The sequence below is a fragment of the Antechinus flavipes genome, chromosome 1 (genome assembly GCF_016432865.1).
Source record: "Antechinus flavipes isolate AdamAnt ecotype Samford, QLD, Australia chromosome 1, AdamAnt_v2, whole genome shotgun sequence".
NCBI classification, from domain to species: Eukaryota; Metazoa; Chordata; class Mammalia; order Dasyuromorphia; family Dasyuridae; genus Antechinus; species Antechinus flavipes.
Window position 1 is genome coordinate 131825441 of NC_067398.1, and position 19323 is coordinate 131844763.

Sequence of the window (19323 nt, forward strand, 5' to 3'; positions counted from 1 at the left end):
TAAAGCAGAAGCAAGAATCTAATTAAAAGAAATAAGAAAGGAAATAACATTTTGCTAAAGAGTACCATAGATAATGAAGTTATATCGATACTAAACATGTATGCACCAAGTGGCATAGTATTAAAAATTCTAGAAGAAAAGTTAAGAGAGCTGCAAGAAGAAATAGACAGCAAAACTCTACTTAGTGGAGGATCTCAACCTCACTCTATCTGAATGAGATCAATCAAATCACAAAGTAAAGAAGAAAAGTTTAGAAAATTTAGATATGATAGGCCTTTGGAGAAAACTGAATGGGGACAAAAAGAAACTTTTTTTTTCTTGGCAGTTTTCTTGGAACCTACACAAAAATTGAACATGCATTAGGCATAAAACCCTCAAAATCAAATGCAGAAAGGCACAAATAGTAAATGGAGCTTTTCCAGATCATGATGCAATAAAAATTACATGTAATAAAGGGCCAAAAAAAAAAAAAAGACCAAAAATTAATTGGAAACTAAGTAACCTAATCCTAAAGAATGAGCAGGTGAAACAACAAATCATAGACACAATTGATAATTTTATCCAAGAGATTGACAATAATGACACAACATATCAAAATTGATGAGATACAGCCAAAGCACTTCTTAGGAGAAATTTTATATCTCTACATGCTTACTTGAATAAAACAGAGAAAGAGAATATCAATGAATTGGGCATGCAATTAAAAAAGCTAGAAAAAGAACAAATTAACCCCCCCAAATTAAATAGGAAATTTAAAATTCTGAAAATAAAAGGGGAGATTAATAAAATTGAAAGTAAGAAAACTATTGAACTAATAAAACTAAGAATTGTTTTTATGAAAAAATAACAAAATAGACAAAGTTTTTGTTATTTTTTATTAGAAAAGGAAAGAAGATAATCAAATTACTAGTATCAAAAATGAAAAGGGTGAACTTTCAACCAATGAAGAGGAATTTAAAGCAATGATTAGAAGCTATTTTGCCCAACTATATGCCAATAAATCTGCTAATCTAAGTGAAACTGATGAATACTGACAAAAATATAAATTCCCCACTTAACAGAAGAGGAAATAAATTATTTAAATAGTTCCATTTTAGAAAAAGATATTGAAAACATTATTAATCAACTCCCTTAAAACAATCTCCAGGGCCAGATGAATTTATAAGTGAATTCTACCAAACATTTAAAGTACAATGAATTCTAATACTATGCAAACTATTTGGAGAAATAGGAAAAGAAGGAGTCTACAAAATTTCTTTTATAACACAGATATGGTACAGATACCTAAACCAAGTAGGGTCAAAATAGAGAAAGAAAATTATAGACCAATTGTTCTAAGAATATTGATGCAAAAATCTTAAATAAAATATTAATAAAAAGATTACAGGAAGTTAATCATCAGGATAACAGTTAATCATCAGAATTGATACCAGGAATGCAAGAATGGTTCAATATTGGGAAACTAGCAGCATAAATGACTATATCAATAACCAAACAAAAATCATATGATTATCTCAATAGATGCAGAAAAAGCACTGGACGAAATTCAACACCCATTCCTATTAAAACACTAGAGAACATAGGAATACATTAAGTTTTTCCTTAAAATGATCAGTTTCATCTAGTATCCAATATCCAGTATCATTTATAATGGGGATAAACTGGAAGCATTTCCAATAAGATCAAGGGTGAAACAAAGTTGCCCACTATCACCTTTACTATTCAATATTGTATAAGAAATATTAGATTTAGTAATATGAGAAGAAAAAGAAAAAAGTAATTAGAGTAGATAAGGAGGAAACCACATTGTCACTCTTTGCAAATGATATGATGGTATCCTCAGAGAATTCTAGAGAATCAACTAAAAAATTACTTGAAACAATTCACAACTTTAGCAAAGTTGCAGTATACAAAATAAATGCATATAAATCATTAACATTTCTATGTTACCAACAAAGTCCAGCAACAAGAGATGCAAAGAGAAATTCCATTTAAAATAACTGTAGATAATATAAAATATTTGGGTGTCTACTTACCAAGACAGTCAGGAACTATATGAATGAAATTATAAAACATTTTCCACATAAGTAAAGTCAGATCTAAACAATTGAAAAAATATCAAATGCTCATAGGTAGGCCTCACTAATGTAATAAAAATGACAGTAATCTTATTCAGTGCCATACCAATCAAACCGCTGAAAAATTATAGAGAAAGAAAACAATAATAATGTTCATTTGGAAGGACAGAAAATGAAAAATATCAAGAGAATCAATGGAAAAAAATGTAAATGATGGTGGTCTAGCCGTATCAGAGCTAAAACTATATTATAAAACAGTAGTCATCAAAATCATTTAGTACTGGCTAAAAAATAATCGATCAGTGGAATAGGTTAGATTTGCAAGACATATTAGTCAATGAATATAGTAATCTAGGGTTTACTAAACTCAAAGACACCAGCTTCTGAGATAAGAACTCACTATTGAACAAAAATTGCTGGGAAAACTGGAAAATAGTATGGCAGAAACTAAGCACTGATCAATACCTAATACCCTATACCAAGATAAGGATGAAATGGATTCATAATTTAGAAATAAAGGGTGATACTATAAGCAAATAAGGAAAACAAGGGATAGTCTATCTCTCAGATGTGTAAAGAAAGAAGGAATTAATGGTCAAAAAAGAACTAGAGAACATTAAGAAATGCAGAATGGATAATTTTGATTATACTAAATTAAAAAGGTTTTGCACAAACAAAACCAATGCAGACAAGATGAGAAGGGAAGCAGAAAGCTAGGAAAAACTGGGGGAAATGTTTACATCCAAGGGTTCTGATAAAGAACTCATTTCTAAAATATATAGAGAATTGACTCAAATTTATAAGAATACAAGCCATTCTCCAATTGATAAATGGTCAAGTCATACAGACAATTTTCATATGACGAAATTTAAATCTTTTCTAGTCACGTGAAAAAAATTCTCTAGATCACTATTGATCAAAAAAAATGCAACTCTGAGGTACCACTACACATACCTCTCAGATTGGCTAAGATGGCAGAAAAAGATGATAAATGTTGGCAGGGATATGGGAAAACTGGGACACATGCATTTTTGGTAAATTTGTGAGTTGATCCAACTGTTCTGGTGAATAATATGGAGAGCAAAGGACTATCAAACTGTGCATATTCTTTGATCCAGCAGTGTCTCTGCTGGGTCTGTATTCCAAACATATCATTAAAAAAAGGGAAATGGACCCAGATGTGTAAATATGTTTATAGAAGTCCTTTTTGTAATGACAAGTTATTGGAAAATGAGTGGATGCCAATCAGTTTGAAATTGGCTAAATAAGTTATGGTATATAAATGTTATAGAATATTATTGTTCTATAAGAAATATTCAGCATAATGATTTTAGAAAGCGCTAGAGAGCCTTACATGTTGCTAAGTGAAGTAAGTAGAACCAAGAGATCACTGTACACAGCAACAAGATTATCTGATGATCAATTCTGATGACCATGACTCTTTTCAGCAGTGAGGTGATTCAGGTCCTTTCCAATAGACTTGTGATGGAGAGAGCCATCTGCATCCAGAAAAAGGACTATGGGGGCTGATTGTGAAAATACAACATAGCGTTTTCACCTTTTAGGAGATTTTTTTGCTTGCTTTTTTATTTCTCTTTTTTTTCCTTTTTGATCATTTTTTAAATTGTTTCAGCATAATAAGTATAGAAGTATGTATGGCAAAAGTTTACATGTTTTAACATATATTAGATTGTTTACTATCTAGGAGGGAAGTGAGGGAGAAAAATTTGGAACACAAGTTTTGCAAAGGTGAAAATTGAAAATTATTTTTGTATATATTTTGAAATTAAATTTATTAATTTTTTTTACTTTGTCCATTTAATTCCTCTTATTTGCTTTAAAGTACACATAGTAGGCAGAGACAGAAGAGGCTAGATCCTTCTGCCTTGATGCTCCCTGGACAAAAGTAGCATTTTATTAGTCCCAGAATCTGCCTTGGGGTATTTGTCTGGAGAAGAGATGAAAGGGAAGAGAGATCTAGAATATAAAGATCTAGGAGCTGTGAGTGGAACAAGGCTTATTATATTTGACATTCAATTCCCAAGGCCTCAGGTAGCATCAGATTAATTAGGCTGAATACCTGGTGATGAGGATGCATATTCAGCACTGAGACCAATAGGGAAAAAAGTATTTAGTGTGTAAAGTGATAGAAACAATTGGATCTGTATCTTGTCAGGAAAACAAAGGGTCACAAGCTCCACAAACTGCAGAAGCCTAATAGATTTGGTACCTCTTAGTACCTCCAAGACATAATGGGTGTCACAAAGGAAAGAATATGGGATTTATAGTTATAAAACCTGGATTTAATTTTTATTTCCTTTATAACCCTAGACAAACATTTACTGAATGTTCTTCTTTAGAACTGGTCTTCTTTAGAATGTCTGCTATACTTTCCTTAAAGCAGTATATTTAATTTGCCTTAAAAGTGATGCTTCGTACATTTTTATTGCTTAACTCCATTTTTATTAAAAGTTGCAGACAACTCATCTTTTAATCTTTAGAATTTTGTATCCTTGTCTAACATCTAAACCAGATGACCATCCTCCCAGCACCATAGAGCCATATGTGATAGAAGACTATTTTCCTAGTCCTACGGAATTATCCTTACTGGTTGTAGTCATAAAACTCAGGGCTAAAGGGATTTCCCTCTAAAACAAGTTTGAGAGAAGATGTTGGAGGAAGGGATGAAATAAGCACATATTTATCACCTACTATATACCAAATACTGTGGTAATTGCTTTACAAATAATTACCTCAATTGATCATCACAAGAATCCTGGGAATTCTTGTTACCCAGATGTTATGGTTATCTCAATTTAGCAGGTAAGGAAACTGAAGTAGACATAAGTTAAATGATTTATCCAGGACCATACAGTTAGTAAGTGTATGAAATTGGATTTGAATTCAAATTTTCCTGATTCCAAGCCCAGCACTCTATCCTTAGGCTTCCTTAGCTACCTCAGGCAGGATAATGGTCCTGATATACCTCAACTCATTCATTACATTCAAGCGTGTGCTGGTAAATGTTTAATAACTGACTCTCCAAAAAAAGTACTAATGACATACTTTTGAGTTTCTTGTGCATAATTAGCATTTTTCTCCATCAATTTCTTAAGTTTAGGCAACCAATAAAATAATAAATCAAGCCTTGATTAGTAGTATTTGTTGAATTAGATGCTTACAGTGAAAATGTAATTCTAGAACAAAAAAAAAACAAAAAACAAATCTAACCAAAATAAAGGTTAGAACAGCTTGAGATAGAAAGACTGTTACACAAGACTGATGCAAAATATGAAGAGGCCAAAATAGATTGGCCAGCAGCTTCCTATGTGAAGAGATGAGTTTGCTTTACAGGACAGGCAAATGGTTGTAGTCTCAAGTCTCAACAGCAGTTAGGTTTCACAGATCACTGTTAATTGTCCTCTTATCATTTAGAAACCTTAAAAAAACAAAACACAAATATCCAGTAATAGACAGATGACCAGGCTAAATACTTATTTACCTAAGCATTTAGGATATAATGATTACATATAACCAGATTGGAAACAGCAAGGTATGACATAATTGAATTGCATTAACAATTCTATTGACCATAACTCTATTTCTTCCGAAGTCTACCACACTTCCCTTGCTTGCTTGCTACATGTCTTAAATAATTTCCAACAATTTTCCTAACTAGATGCTCCATTGCTAAAGTAGCAGAAAGCAGTGAGGGGTGTCTTTTGATGACAAAGGATTCTCTCCCATTTCTTTCTCCCCCACCTCTTCTTCCCACTTTCAAAAACCTTTCTCTTACTTCCTAAAATCATGCAAACTTTTAATTGCTCCTACAAATCAATCCTTCATAAATCACCTGCATTCCTCTTTCCTTTTTCCTTCAAAATCTGTAAGATTCACATTATATAGCGAATAGCTCAAAACTCCACGAAGCCCACACATGTCCAGGAGAGCTAGATTTAAAGTATAACATGTTAACAAATAAACCGAATCAAACCAAATACAGTTTTTTCCTTCTGTCTGAGTGTTCTTCTGACAACAATTGGCATTTCTTATCTTTAGAGATTTATTGTCCAGCCCAGGCTAAGCTGAAATTTTATTGCTCTTTCCCTTCCTCTCTAACTGGAGCAGACTGCTTTTTTTCCCTGCCATTCCTAAAAATAGATATTTTTTTTCTTTTTCCTCTTTAGTAATAAAGGTTTAGATATTCAAACAAATTCTAAGATCTTATACTCAGAATAAACAAATCTAGCATACAAAGGCAATAGCAAAATTATTTCCCACTAATTTCAGAATCATCCTAAAATTCCTAATCAAATGTTGTCTCCTGCCTGAGTTTCACTTAGATAAAGTTGTATTGCCCTTTACTCTAGGAAGCTTTGAAAATTTGCTTTAAGGGAAAAACTTTCCTGTCAGTTTAAAATAGCCATGTTCCATTAAGTTACAAATTAGTACAACAGGTTAAAAAGTTTAAAATCAATCAAATTTTCAAATAACCAATTCGCAAATTTCTTTATCATTGTTCTTAAAACTTAACAGAGCTTTTAAATGAACAAAACAGACAAATCACACAGAACACAAATCACACAGACTGCAGTTACAACATTAAACAAACATTTAACACATACAGACTAGGAGCTTTTCCACCAGGAATATCCCTGAGAGAAGATTGCTTCAACTTGAGATTCTTTCCATCAAGAATCCAAATGGAGGTTCTCTAAATTTTCAAGTCCCATATGGTCCCTTTCTCTGCCTTCACAGAAAATGCCTAGAGATAACCAGAACCAAGATTTTACCTGGAGATCACCAGAATCAGAACAAGACCCAGATGGTATCAGAAAACCCAGCCAGATTTTTACTCTAGAATACCCAGAGTTGTGTCATTGGCACACAAAACCAGATGTGTCTTAAAAGACACTCAGAACAGAGGATATTTTCCAACATCCCAGAATGATATCCTTCTCAGAATTTAATGCCCGTCAGCATTTTATTATTCTGAGAATACAGATGCTAGCATAGATAGACAGAACCGATATATAGATTAGATGTCCTAAAACAGACATTTAGACTTACTCTCCTGAGGCTGAATATAAAGGTGTCTACCATTGGGTGTAGTTGCAACTGAAAACTGGTCTCTTCCCTGGAGATTCTGGAAACAAATCCAGAGGTCCAGCCTCTCCAGGACAAGAACTTAGATCTCTAGTCACCCCAAGGCCCAAAGCAGAAACCCAAAGGTCTCTAATCTCTAATTCCATTCTCATTTTCTAATATCTCGGGGGGACCTCCAAATGTAATGCTGGAGAAACTGAGGCAAGATAGAGATTAGAGTTTTAATATTTTATTTATTGGAGTGTTTAATTGATTGACTGGACAGGACTTTCATCTCAAAGTATCCAGTGGTGAATGTGAATTCTCAATGACTTATATACACACATGGCTCAGCTACAAAGGTAGATCAAGACAGAGACAGAGTCAGAACATTGAGAGTGGGAAGGGACTATCAATCTGGTTCTGACAGAGTGGTGGGAGACACCAGACATTCTGATAAATTGGGATAAAGAAGAATAATGACAGGATAGGGGTAGCACCATAAATTCTTGATGACAGAAGGAGTTAGAAGCCAGGAAGTCTGAAGTCCCCCTTATCTTGAGTCTCACATTGACAATTTATAACCTTAGAGTAAGTGGCCCTCAGTCTTAATGAACCAAAGGTGTGGGGTTGCATCTAAGGGGATTGAGGCAGAACAGTTAAGGAACTGAGGCAAAACAATTTAGGGAAACTGAGGCAGAACCAATTAGGGAAATTAAGTCAGGACAATGAAAGAGAACTGTGTCACAACATGATCAGTAATGATTCCAAGAGAATCAGAGATAAATTTGCTACCAACCTCCAGAAAGAGAGGTAATGAACTCAGCTGAGACCAAAACATTTTTTAAACATGGTCAATGTCAGAAGTTGTTTTCCTTAATTGTGCATATTTGTTAAAAGTTTTGTTTTCCTTTTTTCCAGTGGGAGAGAGGTAATTTTTTGTTAAGTGGAAAAATAATTCAAAATGAAAAAAACAATGCACAGCCAGATCTTTAACTGATCAGAAATTACTTATCATTTCCCCTATTCCTCAACCATATCTCTTGAAGCTTGATCTTAAAATCTGCATAGACACTAAAACATAATATGGCCCTTCTGCTGAAAAGGCACTATATAATATCAAGAAACATATGGTCAGAATAATTAATCTAAAAATTACAAGAAAACTAGTCATCCTTTAGAAAATGCTTCCAAATTCTTTCCCCTAGTGTCTTCAGCACAACTTCTCTCTGAGGTTGACTGTCATTTCTTATTCTATTCTTTGTTCTGTCCTGGCCTCTCACAGGCAAGAGATTTGTACTAAATAAATAGAAACTCCATTTCTAAGTGGGAGCCCAGCTGTGCTTGCTGGCTAATGGAGGAAGGCTTTGTCCAGAGTCTGCATTATCCCAGTGAACATTACATGGCATCAGTAATTCCTTTGACAGTGACTAATGAGGACAGAGATTAGTCAGTGTGTTTCAATGGACTGAGTGTGCATAGTTCCATAGATAGGATGCACAGATAGACTTGTCTTTTAATGAGCTTTAGGGAACATCATAACCTCATTGAAATAAAAACCTATTGTTCCAGGGCACAGAAGGGGTCCAGGAACTGCTTATTCGGTTTGGAATTTGTTTACATAAAACAAATGTTGAGTGCCCTCTGAATATGCAAACACTAACAAACCAGTGGGAGGTGGCTTTGCTGAGCTGGATGCTAGGCTGGTGTGGAAACAGTCCCTCCTGATGGAATTTTTCTTTGGAGGCAAAGGAAGAAAGATGCTCTTAATGCACTTGAAGTGCTTTTTAAAAAAAACAAAAGTTCAAGGCACATATGCCTTCTATCTATAGCAATACAAGCTGCAATACTTAAAGGGTTTTTGATTTCTTACATGGGCCTACTCTAGGGAAGCTAGGTGATGTAATTTATAGAGTACAGAGTTCAGAAAATGAGTCTTCCAAAGTTTAAATCTGGCCTCATATCCTTACTAATCATGTGACTCTTGACAAGTTACTAACCCTATTTGCTTCAGTTTCCTTTTCTGTAAAATGATCTGGAGAAGAAAATGACAATATATATTATCTTTGCCTTCTCCAAAACAAAGTCATATGTATGTACATATATATGTAGTCATATTTATATATATAACTGACAAAAAGTAGGCTCTTTTCCCCTCTACTACTCTATATGTTATGAGATTCCCATAGCCAAAACCATTCATCTACGGGTGGATAGACTTCTCATGGCAAAACTTTGTGCATTTAGCTAGAATATTTCTTAGAACATAGGCATACCAGTTCATCCTTGGGTCCAACCTCAAAGCCTCAGAAAAATGGTGGGAACTTCCAGAGCTTTTGTTCATCAGCCACAGCCTTCTAGAACCCCAGGAAAATTCAACACATTTTTTTTTTTTAAAGCTGGATTTGGAGTCAGAGGGTCTATTTCAAATCTCAGCAAAGCCACCCATGTGACCCTAGACAAATCACTTAGCCTGAGTTTCCTCATCTGTAAGATAAGGGAGTTAGAATAGCTTTTAAAGTTTCTTCTAATTTCTCTAATTTCTGTGAGTACACATGCACAGAATATATATGTATATGAATATATTGTAATGCTGGAGAAACTGAGGCAGGAGAGAGATTGGAGAGTTTTTAATATTTTATTAATGGGAGAGTAAGATTGACTGAACAAGACTCTCATTTGGAATTATCCAGTGCTGAATGGGAGAATCTCAAACCTTTAAGTACCTTTTTTGGAGACAAAGAAGAGGAAAGGAGGGAAAGTTTCTATCAGAAAGGGGAGGCCATAAATCCTGAAAAAAAATCCAGAGACAGGATGTCTGAATACAAAGAAGTAAAGATATCCTGGGGTATCTTGGAATATTTTAGAGGGATATTGTAAATTCTTGAGGACACAAAAGAGTCAGGAGGTCTACTCTCTTGTTTATCTTGCTAATTTATAACCTGAGAGCAAATAATCCTTAGTTTCACTGGGTCAGAGGGGGATTTACAACTAAAGGGATTGAGACAGAACAGTTAAGGAAATTGGGACAAGGGAAACTGAGTCAGGACAGTTAAAGAGAACTGTGGCATAACAATATACATACATATTTATATTTATACATATATATGCATATTTTCATATGTATATAATCATAGAATAGATATTAGTAATATATATAAGTAACAATAATAAGCACTGGTAAGCTCAAGGAAGCTAGGGAACTCTCCTTCCTTATCTCCTAAGGGGTATTTCTCATCACTGGACCCAGACCTGGATGGGCTAAATTAAATCCTGAGGGCTCCTGGCCTCTAAAAGGAGGCACTAAGCTCTGTTTCTCAAACTCTGGTTTTTACAACTTTTTCTCATATCCTTGAGAGGGAAATTATTTAAAGCTTAGTTTTAATGCAAGTCTGTTTTCTTTCTGAAATAAGAAGGAGCATAAAAACATTTAATGAACAGTATAGGTTAAGAAGAAAGCAGCAATTTATTTTATCCATCTAAAATAAAAGGCTAACATAAGAAGTTCAGTAACTCAAATTGATAAATGGTCAAAAAAAAAAAAAAGATTGGTAATCTGCAAATTAGTTATTCCCCTCGGGAAAATGGAGACATAAGAACATCAAAAACTAAAGTAGTTTGGGGGAATGTTGAATTGACATTTCAACTTCATATTAGTTTTGCAGACCTAAGACTCTTTTCAAAGTAGCTTATTCTCATCTTAGCAGTCATATTAACTAAGAAAAATATAAGTGCGAAACACTCTTCCTAATGCAATCATCTCTGACTGAAAGATGTATCTTGGGTTAAGTGTCACAAGAGGGAAAATGTGGTAGCAAGGAGTTTTAAAAACATAAATATAACTTCTTACTTAGGGAAAGAGAGGTGAGAGAAGACTTCAAGAACAAATGACATTTCAGCATGATCTTGAAGTATATTTAGAATTTGAGAAGATGGAAAATGGCCTTATAAAAGGAAGAAAGAAAGAAAATAGAAACATCTGGTGTGAATAAAATGGTTGGCTCTGATATAGTTGGTCTGATATTGAAAATTCTGTCCTAAAAATCTGTTCCCAGAAGAAACATTTTTATTAGAAAATAAATATTAGATATTTATTTGAATCTAGTATATATATGAAACCAAAGAAATATGGACTGGTCCTATAATGTCATTGTTAAAGGAACTCCACATCAAGGAAACTTCCAATGCAAGTTAGCCATCTTGGGCTTAGGAGTGGGTGGGAACATAGCTTTAGCCTTCAGCTCTCCAAGATTAAATGACTTTTCCAGGTTCAAACTATCAGTTTTTGACAAAGGCAAAATTTAAACTCAAGTCTTCCTGGACCTGAAGACAACTATCTACTTATTTGCTATAATTACTTATTTACTGTAATTAACAAAAAATATTAAAAAAAAACCTTGTCCATAAGCAATTTATAACTGAACTACCTCTTTACTTCCTCCAATATATTTACTTCTAAGAGAATTTATGGCAATTTTCAATTGAGTTTGGGAGAAAAGACATTCAAAAATATATCTATTTGTGTGTGTGTGAAAGAAACAGCCACACAGAGAAACAGAGACAGAGAAAGAGATGGACAAAGACAAACAGGAAAAGAGACAGAAAAAGAAACCCACTCTCATTCTTTCACCATGCCCAACATCACCATGTTCGAAATCATGTCAAATTTCATTAGCATGCTTAATATTGTTGTTATTGGTCAATCATGTTCAACTCTTCATAAAGACATTTGGGATTTTCTTGGCCAATATACTAGAGTAGTTTTACATTCCTTCTCTCTCATTTTACAGTTGAAGAAACTGAGACAAACAGGGTAAAGTGACTTGTTAAAGAGTCACATAACTAGTAATATCTGAGGCTGGATTTGAACTGAAATCTTCCTACTCCAGGTCCTGTACTCTATCCACTGTGCCACCTAACTGCACAGCTTTAAGTAACTTAACATTTTTTTGTTCATAGTTTAAAAAATATAGGCTTCATAAGAAAAACGTCACACTAAACAGACCTAAAGTTAAATAGATAGAGAAACTGTGAAAATATCTTTTGGACAATTGTTAGATCCTCATTAACAAGATGGTATTCCATGTGGATTACTTCTTGGGCCATGGAAGCAGACCTTCTACTACAGAACTGAATAGCATAATAACATTCATTTAAAAATAATTCAAAACCTATATGCTCTCACTCACACACACAAATGCATATAAAATCTCCCAACAGTAAGAAAATTAGCAAATCGCACCTATATTGATACCTTGTAAATTTAATATTTTATTTCTTTGACTGTGGGATCTATTTTTAACATTGGGTACTGTGGATTCAGAGTCTTTTAATTAAATCCAGGCCTATGAATTGAAACCACAACTTCTATTAAGTTCATCAAAATAAGTTAGTTGAACATAGATCATAGAATGGAAAAGGAAATCAAGAAATATCAAGTACCCTGTTTTCTCACTATAAAGTGATGAAATGAAGCTCAGGGGTAGTTGGGTTACATACTGCAGGTCTTGTAATTCCAAACCCATTGTTTTTCCCCCATTCCTATTCCATTGTTTTCACCCCTGTATTGTGTTTTCTGTACCACAAAATGTAGACCAATTAAACTTCATTTTCTTATTTTTCCCCTTTATAACCACAATAATCAAAGTTTCTGTGATCAGTTCATTATTCTTATCATTTTGTTTTATCAGATAATTGGGGTTAAGGACTTACCTAGGGTCACACATCTAGTTAAGTGTTAAGTGTCTGAGGCCAAATTTGAATTCAGATCCTCTTGACTTTAGGGCCAATATTCTATCTACTATGCCATCTATCTGCCCTAGTCATTTTTTTAAAATCATCTGAGAAGCAAAATATCAACATAAGCACAAGATCCTAAATTTCTTATAATTCTAATTATTGATGATTATTTTAATCATCATTAGCTGTTTGAGGGAATTTGACCACATTGTAACTTTGGATATTATTTTAAATATTCTAGAATCATATAGTATTTAGAAAACATGTTATAACTACTGAGAATGTTAGATATGAAACTATTAACTAAAAATATGAACATGAGTAGGGTTAGGGAAGGTATTTTATCCGTTTTCTCAGGCCACTACTTACCTTAGAAAAATCACAAGTACTGGTTCTCAATCTCAGATCAGTCAAAGATAATCAGTAGACTCTAGAACAGATGACAAATTCTAGGCTCTTTTCCCCCTCTTATCTATAAACAGAGATAATACCTGCTGAAACTATTCCATTTGTATGTACCAAACAAATACAAAATAAAATAGATGTGAAAATGTCTGAAAAAAATGTGATGCAAATACAACCCTTTGGCATCATACCTCTTTATCTGTGCTACTCAACAACCTGATCAAAATTTGACCTTTCTCCTAACCAAGGGCATCCCCTCTATTTCTACCAATGATCCAATTCTCTCCAGTTATCTTACTCACACTGCTCATACCATCTTTACCAAGCTTGCTCTGTCAAGTCTCTCCTTTGTCTACTGGTGTTTTTCTACACGGTCATGTAACCCTGGCTCAAAGCCCACATATATGGAATTATCTCTTTATTGATAGACATGAAACCTTTGCCTTACATGAGAGGTTAGTTCCAGTTTGTGGGAGGTGAGAGAGCGCCAGGCTTTACCAATCCCTTTTGGAACTCTCCAATCCAGAGAATCCAGAGAAAAGTCCTGCTAGAACTCTTCAGGGAAGTTCCTCTTTGGGAACTTTTTAAGCAGGAGTCTTCTTTCATAATTCCTCAGGCTTTAAGTCTTCAAGCATCAAGTTGCTTCTGGCTTCTAGCTTCAAGAGAAGTGATGGAAGAGACAAACTCCATTTGCTGAAGCAAAAGATATTCTGAGCAGACATGAAGGGAACAGATAGGATCCATCATGTCCCTATTCCCAGATTGCTACTCTATAAAGATTTTCGACATTTTCCCTTTCATTGAAATCCAAGACACTCTTTTTTTGGTTGACTTGAGTTTCCTTGCTCCAAATTAGAGAGCTTCTTCACTCTATATTGTGCTGGTATATATTCACCTATGTGTACCTTTCCTTATTTTCTATTTTGCTAATAATTTGGCTAAAAGTATTTCTTTGCTTTTTGTTATGTGTATTAATTGTGAAATTGGCATTAGGTATAGAAGAAATCAAAAGTTTGAAGTCTTCCCTTCTTTACAAAAAGAAAAGGTGGTCAGAAGTTACATGGAACCCAATCATAATCCCTAGAAGAATAATATTTAAGGGAGCATTCTAACTCTGAGGAGAGCAGTAATGGCCTCTGATCACAACCACCCACTTTCCCTCCTAGAAGGAATAAAAGTCTCCTTTGGAGAAGGGAACTGTGGATAAGGGTTCAGAGATGTCTATTCTTCCTCTCTTTGAGCCATATAGCAGGTCTTCTCACCATATGTGAAGACTTACTACACATGTGGGGCCCATTGCCACTATACTCATTTATCATTTATTTTTAAAAAACAAAAACAAAAAAAGCCTTATTTAGCAAAATCATCCTTTCCGACTGTTGTTCCATATTTCTACTGCCTTTCACAGTTCCTAGAAAAAACTTTTTATTATCCTTGTCTATACTTACCCTTCTCTCACTTCTCAACCCCTTTTTCTCTGTTGAAGTCTCATCACTCAACTAACATTTACTTCTCCAAAACTACCAATGATTTGTTAATTTCCCAAACCTTTTCTTGACTTCTCATCAGTATTTGATTCCAATGACTACCATTTTCCTTCTGGAGATTTTCTTTCCTTCTGAAGATTTTCTTCCCTCTGGGTTTTCATGGTATTACTCTTGGTTCTCCTCCTACTTATATTAGATACTCTTCAATCTCCTTTTCTAGATCACCATCCATATTTCATGGCATATCCCAGTAGTATGTACTAGGACCTTTCTCTTTTCTATAATCCTAGCAGTCACCTCACTTAGTTTTGTTGAGTTCAACTATCATCTCCTTGCCTGTGCTCCTACATCTATATACCCAACCTTAATCTTCCTCTTTAAGTTTAGTTTCATATCACTAATTGCCTCGGCCATTTTTCACTAGATGTTCCATTGGCATCTCATTAATCATAGGGATCACAATGCTATACTCCAGATTACAGAGTTCTAGTGACTTCCAATTATCTTTAGGATAAAATAAATGACTTCTATGTTGAGAATTTAAATCACTTCACAGACTGACTCCAGCCTGCCATTCTAGGTTTATTATACTTTCAGCCAGTGGTCTTCATATACAATATTCACTTTCTTATTACTTACCTTTGTACAGACTGTCCCCCAAGACAAGAAGGAAGTCTGCATTTCTTAGCATCCCTACTTTCAAGTTCTGCTTTATTACTATAATGGGATACTATTGGACTATAAGAAATAATGAACAGGCAAATTTCAGAAAAAACCTGGGAAGACTTACATGAATTGATGCTGAAGGAAGTGAACAGAACTAGGAGAATATTACATACTATAATAGCAATATTGTGTGATAATCAATTAAGATTGACTTTGCTCTTCTCAGTAATACAATAATCCAAGACAATTTCAAAATATTCATGATGGAAAATGCTATCCATATCAGATAAAGAAATGATGGGATCTGAATGCAGATCAAAACAATATTTATTTTCATTTGGGGGGGGTTGTGTCTTTTCCTTCTTTTCTGTTTCTTCTTTTACAACATGACTAATGAGGAAATACATTTTACATGACTGCATATGTACAACTTGTAAGAGATTGCTTACTGATCTGGGGAGTTGGGAGAGGAAAGAGGGAGGGAGAAAAATTTGAAACTCAAAAGCTTATAAAAATGAATGGTTAAAATTATCTTTTTAAGTAATTTGATAAAATACTATTAAAAAAAGAATTCATATTTTCCTTCAAAGTTGAGCTCCTTATCACAATTTTCTTTCCATTCTAGACCTATTCACACTTAACAAATTTTCCTAAAGCATAATTCTGACCATATCTCCTGACTAATTCGGCACGTTAAATTAGTTTCTTACTATAAACTCCTCTGTTTGACATTTATAATTATTCACAATCTAGCCTCTCTCTAGCTCCTCAGTCTTCTTATACATTACTTCCTTCTGTGATATTCTGTGGTCTAGCCATACTGGTCTATTTCCTATTCCTCACACATAACAAAAGCTCATTTTCTCATGTCTGTATTTTCACTCTAGTTATGGTAGAAGACTCTCTTTACTCACGTTTTCCTCTTAGAATCACTTACTTCCTTCAGTGCTTAGCTCAAATGCAACCTTCATAGGAGGCCTTTCCAAGTCTCCTGAAGTTATTAATGGTTTAGCTAAGACTATAATAAAACTGTGTATGTATCTTAGGATGTACATATTTATATACATGTTGTCTTTCCCATTAGAATGAAAACTCCTTGAGGGCAAGGACTAATTGTTTTTTCTTTATATTCCCAGTGCTTAGCACAGTTTCTGGTGCTTAGTAAACTCTTTAACAAATGCTTGTGATTAACTGGTTGATTAAGGAACAATTCTCACATTAAATCTTTCTAGATACCCCCAAATGTCTCCAATAAATTGTTTAGTATTTACCTTGTACATATTTTGCATTTATTTCTCTATGTGCTGCTTTCCCTTTGAGGTCAGGCATTGTTTTATTTTTTTCTTTATAATTCCAAATTCATCAAGGTCTCTGGAATATAGTAATATTTGCTTGTTATTTCCTAATATTTTCAACCCAAGATATTACATTGGGTTTTAGTGGCCTACAAAAGAAAGGGCAACTTAAAAAAAAAAAAAACTAGAATGAAAAGCCTCATTTGAGATTGATTTTCTTCTCCATTTCCAACAAGGCACTAGCAAATATAGCTTGCTAGACACAGAATGAGTAATTGCCTCCTTCTGCCATACTCTGCTTCTCTGCTGTAACTGGACTTATGCCCGGGAGCTGTCTGAAGGGGGTTGCCTGATGCCAAAAGTGGTACTTTGGATACCAGTCAGAGTTTGCTTGCACTGTCAGCACAAAGGTTCTTGCCATGTTGCCTATATATTTGAGAAAAGATATATGCGGCATATAACTCTTGGTTAGCACCTACAATCCTTAGGAACACATTCATTTGAACCATGTCTGTGGTTGGAAGTAAAGAATGAAAGACAAATGTAGAAATTTTATGGTCACATATGAAGCTAGTTTCCTATGTGTCTGGCAAATGTGTGTGTATGTTTGTATTAAATCTTTGAGAATTTTGACCTTCTATAAGTATCCTCTTTTCCTTCAAATATGTTGAAAATACATTTAAAAATGAGTGATAAAAATGATGAAAAATAATGGACAAAGTAGCTGTGAATTACTCATAAGGAAAACAATTCCCATTGAATACTTTGAAGTTTTGCTTAAAACCCAGCCTGCCTATAGTAGACATATATCACAAAACCATAGCGTTAGAGGATTTTTGTTCAGTTGTTTTTCAATTGTGTCTGACTTTTCATGATTTCGTTTGGGGTTTTCTAGGCAAAGATGATGGAATCTGAGGCAGACAAGGTTAAGTGACTTGCCCAGGATCACACAATCAGTAAGTGTCTGAGGATCAGATCTGAACTCAAGAAGATGATTCTTCCTGACTCCAGGTATGGCACTTCATCCACTGTGTCACCTCGCTGCCCAAAAAAGAGAATTTGAGACTATCTGGTCCAAGCACCTCATTGAAAGAGAGGAAACTGAGACCCAGAGAGATAAAATTACATGCCCAAATATACAGGTAGTAACTGGCAGAGGCAGTTCCTCTGATTCCAAATCCAATCATTATCATACCTGTTTGACAGAGGAAAAGAAAAGATTTTTAAAAAAGGAAAATAAGCAGAATGTTTTTAAGCTTATAAAAAAGGAAAATTTGAAACATCTTTGTTTTTGCAATCCTTATTCAGTTATGTTGTGGCTCATGCTTTTAACAGAAGTCATGGGAGTTGGAAGCATTTACACTGGGATGGTCTGCCATTTTAATAACTATCATTTGGACTGAGAAGCTTTCAGTGAGAATTATCCTGAGAGAGTTCTGATTAATCATTTGAAACCTATCATTGAATTAATTAAAGCCCACTCCAAAGGCACAATGAGAAGGATACAAATAAAAAAAGAATTAGCACTTTGAGAGAAACCCCTGTGGTTAAGGGAAGAAACAGAAAAGATGGGTACACTTCAGGTTATTTGAAATTAGATAAGCAACCAAAGTGACAACTTGTTTGAATAGTGATTCATTTGAAATCCTAAAAGAACATCGCCTAAGAAAGAAAGGGTGCCTGTAGATCATAATGTTTGGAAGAGGTTTGTGAGTGAGCACTTCATTATATTTGGACTCTCTACAGAGTCTCCTCTTCACCTACTTTTTCACCATCCCAGAGAATCCTCTGCCCCAAGGCCATCCTCCTCTGATTGATGATTGCCTTCCCAAAACTATCATGTTGGGAGACATCAACCATGCTGGGCAAACTAAGACATTTGATCATCTGAATATCAGCTGATTTTTCTCAAGGACAATGCTGCCCTACTGGTTAAGGTAGATCTGCATGCATGAGGACTTGGTCACAGTGGAAGGAAACTTTGCCAGAAATAAGATATCAATGAAGAAATGAAGAAAGTAAGCAAAACTGGAGAGAAGGTCCCTAACCTTTTGTGTTCATCCTATATTTATCAGCTTGAGTACCCCCTGTGCTTTCTCTTCCCTTAATAATAAAAATCCTGGGTCATCCATTACTTCCAAAGGGGTCATAAAAATAGCCACTTTCCTAATTCACAGATAACAATGCTTTCATGTGATGAAGTGGGAGTAGGAGTACATAACTCCTCTGTGACTAACTGTATAACTTTCTGATCATTAAAGGATACTGTACCATTTTTTAAAGGCCTCTACTCATTTATGCTTGGATATTTTCTAGAATTCTCTACTTTTTTCCCAGCTGGATTTCTTTCTTCTCTGCCAACTTTTCTGCTCTTTTATATGTGATGTTCCTCATTAGAATATAAGCCCCCTTGAGGGTAGGGGCTGTTTGAGTGTTTGGATTTGTAACCAAATTTAACAAAGTACTTCACACAAAATACATGTTATTATGTTTTATATATCTATCTATCTATATATATATATATATATATATAAAAGAACAGGGAAAAATGTAAATATCAATTGGCAA